The 10,097-nt window shown below is 42.8% G+C and overlaps 1 pseudogene; it reads right to left on the bottom strand.

Moving 5' to 3' along the window:
• Positions 1 to 6,471: 6,471 nt before the first annotated feature.
• Positions 6,472 to 9,803, bottom strand: LOC148758187 (small ribosomal subunit protein uS5 pseudogene; annotated as a pseudogene).
• Positions 9,804 to 10,097: the final 294 nt, after the last annotated feature.

Raw genomic sequence — 10,097 nt, 5'->3', positions numbered from 1 at the left:
CCATCTACTCTACATTGGTTTTTCAAAAACTATTAAGTAGGTAATAAAATAGCCAACATATTAAGAACTACTTGGAAAATATAAGTCAAATTCTTTCTGTGTGAGAATGTCAAGAGTACTGTTTGCCTTTGGTTAGGGGCTACTTTGAGATATGCGTTTTAGGTTGGAAGGGGTATTAGTGTATTTTGGGGGATTTTTTGCCCTGTTTGGTGTTCCTTGGGGCATTATGGGTATTCCACTAAGAAACAACTGCATGTGCAACTACATCTGGAAAATGCTGTATGCTCTTCCTTAGCATTGGAGAGTCTCTAGACATTTGAGCTTTTTTTTTTAACTGTGGGAAAATAGCCCAGTATTTCCCATATATGTGTGACTGCACGATCCTTTCCTGTTTCACAAGAACCACGTGGGAGAGGCTCTCCTACAAGTATGAAGTTGTTACAAGAACAACCTCTGGATACAAAGAATAGAAGAAATCCAAGCAATAAAGAATATTTTTAATGTTCTGTTCTTTCTGAGAAAAAAGCAAACTTCACTACCAACACCACTAAAAACATTTATATGACGACATAAAAATGTCTTTCACCCTCAAGTAACACTTTTTGTTATCATAATCAATGAGTTTTTTAAGATCTTTTCATACGTTGTCCATTCTATTGGTCATTACACATATAGTTGTTTATAACTATCTGTCTAGCTATCGATAGGTCAACAGATGATGGATAGATACCGATACATAAATGTAGGTATAGGTACAGATGTAGATGTGGGTGTGATGGTTTCTGTCTTACTGCATCTTGGGAATAGAATCTTAGATGAACCTTAGAGTCCATAAAGACTAGCTATATATTTATAGTAAATCACTATTGAATAATAAATATTTAGACAAACCATTTTTTTAAAAAAATGGTGAAAACAAAGATAAAAACATTTTCTAGACATCACATTTTTACCAGCTTCTGCCATGACCATCATCTCTCCCAACATTCACCATTCTCATAATGTGGCTCTGGTTATGACGACATGAAAGCTCCCGAGACCTGAATAACCATCATGATGTCCATCGCGGGTAATAACACCAAATGGATCAGAATATGGACTTTCCCACAAGACAACATTTTAGATCTGATCTGAATGAAGTTCCTGATTTTTTTTTAATTAAAATAAAATAAAAAATATGGTAGACAGGAGGTAGGAGTGAAATTGAAATAGGCGGGAAAAAAGTATTCTTCATCCAGAAAGATTCTGGGGCCAAGTGCTCCCAGTAAGCTAGTAGAGCCATGTCAGATAAAGAAAACAGGCTCAAAGAGATGACGAACTTCCGAAAGTCAAACAACTTACAAAGACCACAGCCAAGACTAGAACCCAAATCTCCCAGCACTCAATCCATCGACGTGGGCTTTACTCTACCCAGTTTCCAAGAGAGTTCATTGGCATGAAATTATAGTTCATTATGTTTTCTAGGTTAAAAAATAAAAGGACCTAAAAGAAAGATAACAAAGAATACAGGAAAAGTCTTCTTGTCTGATACTACCATATCCAGTAATTAGTTATTTGGAAAAGATATCAATATTCAGGAAATAGCTGAATTTCAGTTTGGCATCTGCAAAGTGGAATCAGAATATATTGCTTATTTAGCAAACATCTGTACAGTGTTTCCTGCGTGTCTGCACTGTCCTAAGTGCTTTTGTTTTTGTCGGCCCTCATCCCCTGGATCCTGGGCAGTAGCTTCTGAATCCTTGCAATTTCCCATGAAGAGTCTTCATTATTTGGGCTGGGCCCTAATAGCCTACGCTACTGGGGATGACTCATGGTGGACCCCTATTTTATGCGAAGGAAGTGTCTCAGGATAGGGGCTGTCCTCGTCACAGAGAACAACCACGTCATTGATTAGAGGGCTGGGCTCCAAGCCAGGTGACATCAGCCCAGGCTCCAGGAAGGGGAGAAGAAGGGCTGAAGACTGGGTACAACTGTGCGGCCAATTATTCAACCAGTGACGCCCAGGCATGAAGCCCCAGTTCACACACTGAGCATAACCGCAGCTCGGCGAGAGTCCCTGGTTGCAATGCTTTTGAGTGTTGTCCCACATCGATGTACCTGGCGGAGGTAACACTGCCAGGACTCCCCAGGGACAGGACGACTGGAAGTCTTGTATTTGGGCCCCTCTCAGCCCTCACCCTGTGCATCTCTCCCTTCGGCTGGTTGCCATGTGTTTCCTTCGGCTCTAATAAAGCTATAATCATCAGTGTAGAACTTTCCTGAGTTCTGTGAATCTTTCTAGTGATTCTCAAACTTGAGAGGAGAACGGAAACGCTCAATTGGTGAGCAGCTGCTCCGGGACGAGGACAGCGCATGGAGACCCCAAACTTGCGGCCAGTATCTGAAGTGACAGGAGTCTCAGAAAGGGCTGTGCCGTTCATCTGTGAAGTCTGGCCCAACTTCACGTAGTGTCAAAAGTCACTGCCGCCACTAGCAGGATAAGGAGATTGAGGCTATTTATTATCTGTATTTTACAGACGAGGAAACTGAGGCACTGAGAGTCACCCAGCTGCCTAGAGAGCAGAGCAGATTTCAACTCAGGCAGGTCTGGCTCCAGACTCCACAGTTGGAATCGCCCTGGGATGCGGCACCATGGGAAAAAAAAAAAATGTGCAGAATCATTCTTTTTTTTTTTTTTTTCCAATTTTCTGTTTTTCTCTCACTCACATCTACTTGGAGAGCAATCTCTTGTGGAAATTAAATTATATTGCATCTCTACACATCATTCCATTTAAATTTTCATGGAGACAATAGTCTTTTTGCATTTATATTTCATCAGTTTATGTGATATTTAAATAACTTGCATAATTTCAGGTGCAACTGGCATAAACAGATTTGGGGAAACACAATGCTCTCTGTGAGCAGACAGTCCAAGTGGGGAAGGCAGATGCGTCTCAGCTCGTCAACACACCACCTTCTAACCGCGAGTGTGAGCTGTGTCCGGGCAACGGCCTTATGTACACTATGGTGATGGGCAAAACCAAAAGCATTAGTGAAGCAGGGCAGGTTCAGTGAAAAGAGGTCCCAGTATGTAGGGGGGAGTCTGCACAGACCACAGCCTTCTTTTGCTACCTCCCACCAGCTCACATCTGTGAACCCTGTCGTCATGCAGGATGGCCCTTGTTCCTGGGTCTCTCTTACTCTGCTCTATCACCCCAACATCGATTGACAGCCTACTGTTTATTTATGTGTGCACAGTTACATCATTTGGCACCATAATTTGCCCAACAGTATGCTAGATGCTTTCACACGTATCACCTTCGCCGGGCCCATCTGACAGGTGAGACTCTACAGAGAGGTAAGGAGCTTGCTAAATTGGTGCCCTCTCCTTTCCCATCTACCATTTTTTTCCCTTGAAGATCGCTTATCTCTCTACCCACTGTGGATTGCAACCGTTTCCGTGAGGTCATCACTAGCTCTCTGGAATCTGCAGGCTTCAAACCAGTCACCTGACGGATGTTATCCAACACTGGGGATTATACTGGGTTCCAAAGAATGTCATCCTCCCTGGTCACCTGGACAAGCCAACTGCCTGTTTTCAGTCACTCAGCACTGCTGGAAACAGGTGCAATGTGCCCAACTTAGCGAATCATTCCCAGATTTCTCCAACTGGAAGACAATGTTTTTTCTAGGGGATTATTTTACAGATTTATAATTATATTTTAACACTTATAAGTATTTTTGCATATACTTTATTTGCCTTGTTTAGACAACAGTCTCCTTAAAGCTACTGTCTTATCCATCCCTTCGACAAATATTTAACTCATAAAGGTCCTCATCTGTTAGTGTACACCTATTAGTACATGTGACCTTGATTGAATTACCTACAGGTATGGAGGGGGGAGGTTCTTGCTGGGACTTTCATACTTAATTCATCTGCTTGAAGAATCACTAAGATAATGTTTTCTGAGAACTGTGTAAATATCCTACCCACAAAACTGGGCAGTAAGTTCTTTAAACAGGGTGTCATCCTAATGGGAACCTTCCCGTTAGAATTTAAGAGGCATAGCTGCATTCTTTTATCAATAAAGGGATAAAACAGGTACGAATTTCTGTGTAATCATTGGAAGCTGAAGCGAATTTAATTGCACCTTTGCTTTCCAGAATCAATCCAAACAGAGTCACTGGAACATTGGTGACTTCTGGAAGCCTACTCTCCCCCTCTGGATGGCCCTTTTAAATTCCCCCTTCTTCGGAATTTATCCCACAGGTGGTAAAATCAAACTGTTGTAAAATATAACCAGTCCTTGGACAGAGCAAAAAGCTACCATAAGACCACAACCAAGAAACCTTTTTAAATTTCAAGAGGGTACTACTTATTCCCCAGTGATCCCCATGTTCACAGAATGGAATGACTCCCTTCCACGGGGCCCAACACAGCCGTAGGGAGTCGCTAGACAGACACTACAGGATGAGTCTAACCCTGACCTACCCCACCTTCCATTGTGCATTTCCTTCATGTATTTCCTGTCTTTCTCAACCACAAATGGGACATTTCAAAAGGCATCTTGTTACGTTCCCAATCCACATTAATTCTATCACTTGGCACACGTGGTCTTAGAATTTGATCATATTTGAACAAGAAATGGCATTTTGGGAGGCCCTGAAAGGAAGGATGGGAAACAGGGAAGACTTTCCAGAGGGTTATGAAACTCCTTGAACTAGTTTTCATGGACTAGCCTTTTATAGATTGTATGGATTAGGAAGAGACGAAGTAATTACTTTCCATAAAACAAAGGTGTAATCCTCATGGGGAGAACTTCTTGCCTAAGAGCAACTGATACCTTGCCAAATTCAATCTCCCAAAAATATATCCATTAATTATTCTGCTGAACCCCAACTTCACCTGGTCCTACCACCCGTTAAAGCCGACTTGCAATGAGACCTGAGGTTCTCGATTTAGAGGTCACTGGCTGTGTTAAAAATGGAAGTTAAAAACTCATAGGCACTGTTCCTTTTCATGGCTAAAGTGATGTTATGAACAATACCATATTTCCAACAGCGAAACTATATCTCCATTTTAATTACTGATTGTGCAGATCTTTGATATATGTCTAAAGCAGCATGCTTGAGGATGGATGTGAACTAAACTTAGTGTGGTGATCATTTTGCAATATGTACATATATCAAACCATTCTATTGTACATATATATACATGTTTTATGTCAATTACATCTCAATAAAACTGGAAATAAAAATAAAGGATCATGCTTGATGGTGGTTGTGGTGGTGATGATGGTTTTCATGGAATTTATCATCTCAGTACTCTAGAACGCTTATTAAAAAAAAAAAAAAAAAAAAAAGGTTTTCTTTACCGGGGTAGCCGTCCTCCACAAGGGCCCCTAACAATCTCTGCCTCCTGTATTCACACCCTTGTACAGTTGCCCACATTGCATAGAACAGATGTTTCTAAGATGCTGCAGAGATAACTGAGCGTGACTTCTAAGCCAGGCCATCAAGGCTTCCATCTTGCTTGCCTGGGTCACTCAATCTGGAGGAAGCCAGCTGCCGTGTGGTGAGGACACTCCAGCAATCCTATGGAGAGGTTCGCATGACAGGGAACTAAGGCCTCCTGCCAACAGCCGCCACGTGGGTGCATCGTCTTGGAAGAGGCTCCTCCAGCCCAGACGAACCTTCAGATGACTGCAGCCCCAGCCAACATCTTCACCGCAACCTCAGAGGAGATTCCAAGCCAGAATCACCCCCACTAAGCCACCCTCAAAATCCTGACCCACAGAAATCATGAGATGACCACTTGCTTCAAACCAATGGGTCTGGGGCTAGTTTGTTCTCCAATGACAGAAAACTAACAGTTACCAATGGATGACTGACCAGTGTAGAAACACAACATTTGGCCAATGAGTAAATACTCCAGTCATAAAATGATCGACAGTAGGGAGTCCTATGCCTTCCTGATGATGAGTATCATCTAATTTTTAGCGCCTGTAATGAGATTCCTGTGTTTCTGCCCTAAACCTGTACATGTGAGCAGCAAATTGAGTTGCAAGGACAAAGCTAACGTGTTGCTAGTATAAAGTATTTCAAAGAGCAAAAAAAGAAAATACAGAATCAAACTTGCTCTTGGTCCAATTGGTATGAAAACCTTCCAAAACATTAAGTTTTTGCAAAGAACATGAATCAACAATAAATATTCTATTTGTGCTTCAAAAGACATTTGATCCTTTATCGTAATTTTACCAAGTGAAGCCAATGCTAGACCATGCTTTCATCTTATTCAATGTAGCCTAGTGGATAAAAAGCGATTATGTGTTCCGTAAACAAGAATTCTTCATACTAAACGGATTACATGTATTAGCTGTCTTTACTGAAGGTGTAATTGGAAAATGCTAGGTTTCATAAAATTCTAAGAATAGTTGCTCCAAAACTCCCCGGGCCTGAGGTTCAACTACACACTCATTAGTCCTCCCACTCCTAACTTTTTATTTCACCCCCAAACCTCATTGGTGTTTGTGGCCCAAACTTCCAGACACCAGGCCTTTTCTCAGAATCTGCACCAGGAAGAACGTGGTAGAATATAAGAGGCCGTTGAAGTTTCAGGACCAGGTAACACCTAGATGATGGCCGCAGGTGGAGCCTTGGGTCCCCTACACAGAGTCTGGAGTGGGTCTTTACAGGATGGTCAGTGAGTACCTTGTAGGGAGACTGGGTGAGCACGGTCCCTTTGCAGATGGGGAATGAGATGGTATCAAAGGTGGAGCAGTCATTGATGTCGCCATCAGCAGAAGCTTCTTGGGCACAGGGACCCCCAGGGTGCCAGGGCCCCAGGGACAGGGATGAGGTGCTCCAGCACAGAGCCACAGAGGCCGGTCACCTTGCAGTGGATGGTGTGGGGCTTCAGATCTTGTCCCCCAAGTAGTCTCACCACACGGCGATGAGGAAGGGTTTAGCCAAGATGATGACACCACAGCTGGCCATGGCTCCGTCCTTGGAGCACTGGACACCCAGGTACACATGTCCACTATAATCCCCGATGGTGACGAAGGCCTGAATCCTGGCCCAATGACCAGCACAGGTCTGAATTTGCACCGGCATAATCTTCAAAGCCTTGCCCTTGAGGGACGCCCCCTCGGGAAAACGTCAGTGATCTCAGAGTCCTCAATGGGCAGGGAGAAGGGAGAAGTCTCCCTTGGGACCAGGCGGCCCAGCATGGTGATGGGGACCCACTCCTGTCCTCAGCCTGGCCTCCGCGAGCTCTGGGGCCTCGGCCTCTAGGGCCTCTGGGACCCGCTGCAGCTCCGGAGTCATTTGGTGTCTTCTCAGAGGAGCAGGCCTCCCTCTTTGCTTGACTCCTCTGTACTTCCCTTCCTAGATTCTCGGCCTTCAACTGCACACGGGATGGTGAAGCTGTCCTTTGCTCCCGTGTAATATTCAGTACACTCGAGGCAGAAATGGAGCTACTGATGGAACTGTAACAGCTATATACGACGTCAGAGGGGTAGTAGATTGGGGGAGGGGGGTTATCACTTTGTGAGCGGTGTAAATGTCTAACTATTACATTGTTTTATACACCTGAAACTAAATTTAAAAAAGAAAAGAAAAGAAAGAAATGGATCTACTGAAGGGAAATCTCTGTCTAAGGTTCTTTTTACCTGGTTTGCCCACCTGATGGGTACGTGATTCTTATTTGCAGCAGACATGAAATCCACCCGATCCACTCCGTCTTGCACTGAATCAAATATAAAGTTGGGGGGTTCTGTTGCTGTTTTTGTTCTCTCTCTACCCCCACCATAGCCCCCCGCTCCATTTGCTTTTTCAACTGATCCTGAAATGGGTTTAATTACATACTTACTTAATAGCCTGTATGTTTGTGCTTAAAAACTCACAAGGGGGGGAAAGTGATTATAAACATTAAGAATACAACATTTAAACAGAGGAAGCCAAAATTTTGCCTCGTGGGTACTAGGTACTCCTGAGCTGTGTGAAGAAAACAATGGGTTTGGGGGGGCAGGGGAGGTGGCTCCTCCTTCTTACTGGGAACACACGTGGGGGGGGGGGGAGGAAACAGTCCTTAAATAAGCTTCATTGAATACTGTGTTCTGTACATTTCTTTTTAATTCTTCTGTTTTAATTTACCTATTTTCAAGCTGAATCTAATAAACTGTCCATACTAGAAATAAGAGGCCCTCCCCAGTTCAACCCTAATTCCCCAGAGATTTAAAAAACACAAAAATTTAAGTCAGGAGCAGATGGAATTTCATACTTATATTTTATAGCCACAAGAAACAAATTAGCCACTTCTAAGGTACTGTTAGATCAGAATTAAAACATGAAAAAACCTTTTATATTTCCAAGCATTTTGCTTAGTTACTTTTCTGGGCAAAAATTCAGGACTTTGTAGCATATGTAAAACTCCCACGAGGCCAATTTCATTTTCTTTTAGTTACTTAATTAACTTTTTTAAAAATGTGATGCCAGTTCTTACTTGACAGAATTTATACATCACTCCCAGCCAATTCTTTCTTTCCAAATATTCTTGGGGTTAGAGTAAGATTGCCAGATTTATAAAATAAAAACACAGAATGCCCAGTTAGATTAGAACTTCCGATAAACAACAAATAACTTTTTATTATAAGTTATGCTCCATGCAGTATTTGGGATGTACCTGTGTTAAAAGATAATTTAGGTGATTTGAAACAACAGAAACTTATTCTCTCACAATCCTGGAGGCCGGAAGTCTGAATCGAGGTGACAGCTGGGCCACACTCCCTCCGACGGCTCTAGGGGAGAACCGTCCTGTCTCTCTGGCTTCTGGTGACTCTAGTCTCTGCCTCTGTCTTCATATAACACCCTCCCCAGCTTCTCAGATCTCTCTCTGCCTTTACGAGGACATTAGTCAATGGCTTTAAGGCCCACCTGGTTCATTCAACATGATTTCATCTCGTGATCCTTAACTTAATTACATCTGCAAAGACCCCTTTTCCAAGTGGGTCACATTCACAGTGTCCAGGCACTAGGGCACGAACATAACTCCTGGGTGGGTGGACCACCCACCATTCACGCTGATACAGAGGAGAATGACTAAGGCTTCACATACCAGCTGTGGTTGATAAGGCAGGATTCCTGCTCTCTCAGGGAACCTCAGTCTTTGCTCTCAAGGCCTGCAACTGATTGGCCCACCCACTTCATGGAAGGTCATGTTTTACTCAGAGTCTGCTGATTAAATGCCCATCACATCTGAAGGAATACCCTCACAACTGGGTACCAAACAACTTGGGTACCGTAGCCTAGCCAAGGGGATGCATAAAATTAACCACCACCATCTCTTATCTTCGTAATTCTTTCTCACCTCAATTTAGACTCTCTAGAGGTGTTCTGCTTCCTTCCCTTCTAACCCCTCCACATGAGCACCTCATCTCCCCCCGTTTCTCTCCTCCAAGGATTTCTAACAATTATTCCTCCTCTTATGTATATCAATCTCTCCATGCTCACTGACTTCTTCCTCTCATTGAACATGCTCAAATCTGCACTAGCTTTAAATAAACTTTCTTCATTCTAACCCACTCTCTAGCCATGACCCTTTGGTCTCCTTAACTTCATTATCTTTTTTTTTTTTTTTTTTTTTTTTTTTGCAAAATTAGTCGATCCGCATTTGACTAATGTATTTGACTAATTAGTCTGCATTTGACTGATGACTAAAAGCATTTACCTACCACCCATTCACTCCTCCTTACTTTGCTCACTGCGTTCCCATGACTTTTTGAACTTGCTACCTCTTCCGACTGGGTTGCACCCAAGCCACTCATATGGAATTGCTGTTCATAATTGCTACCCCCTGACCTGTCTCCATGTCTCACTTACCACAAGGTCAAACAAGTGCAGAACCTGTCATCAAGGGACTTTCCACACATAAGGGGAAGGATAGGGGAAAAGAGAAATTACTCAGGACTTGACACCCAACAAAGCTTGATCATTTGCACTCAGTAGCACCATTTGTACTAAATAATACTTGTTTTCAGGAAGAGAGGTAATCTTTCAGTCACTGAGTTAATCTTTCAAAGAGATTACAGGGTATAAATTTTGTAGAATTATTTACAAAT

The sequence above is a fragment of the Rhinolophus sinicus genome, chromosome 6 (assembly GCF_057876585.1).
Source record: "Rhinolophus sinicus isolate RSI-liver-muscle chromosome 6, RSI-T2T, whole genome shotgun sequence".
NCBI classification, from domain to species: Eukaryota; Metazoa; Chordata; class Mammalia; order Chiroptera; family Rhinolophidae; genus Rhinolophus; species Rhinolophus sinicus.
This window is presented reverse-complemented; position numbering and strand designations above follow the sequence as displayed.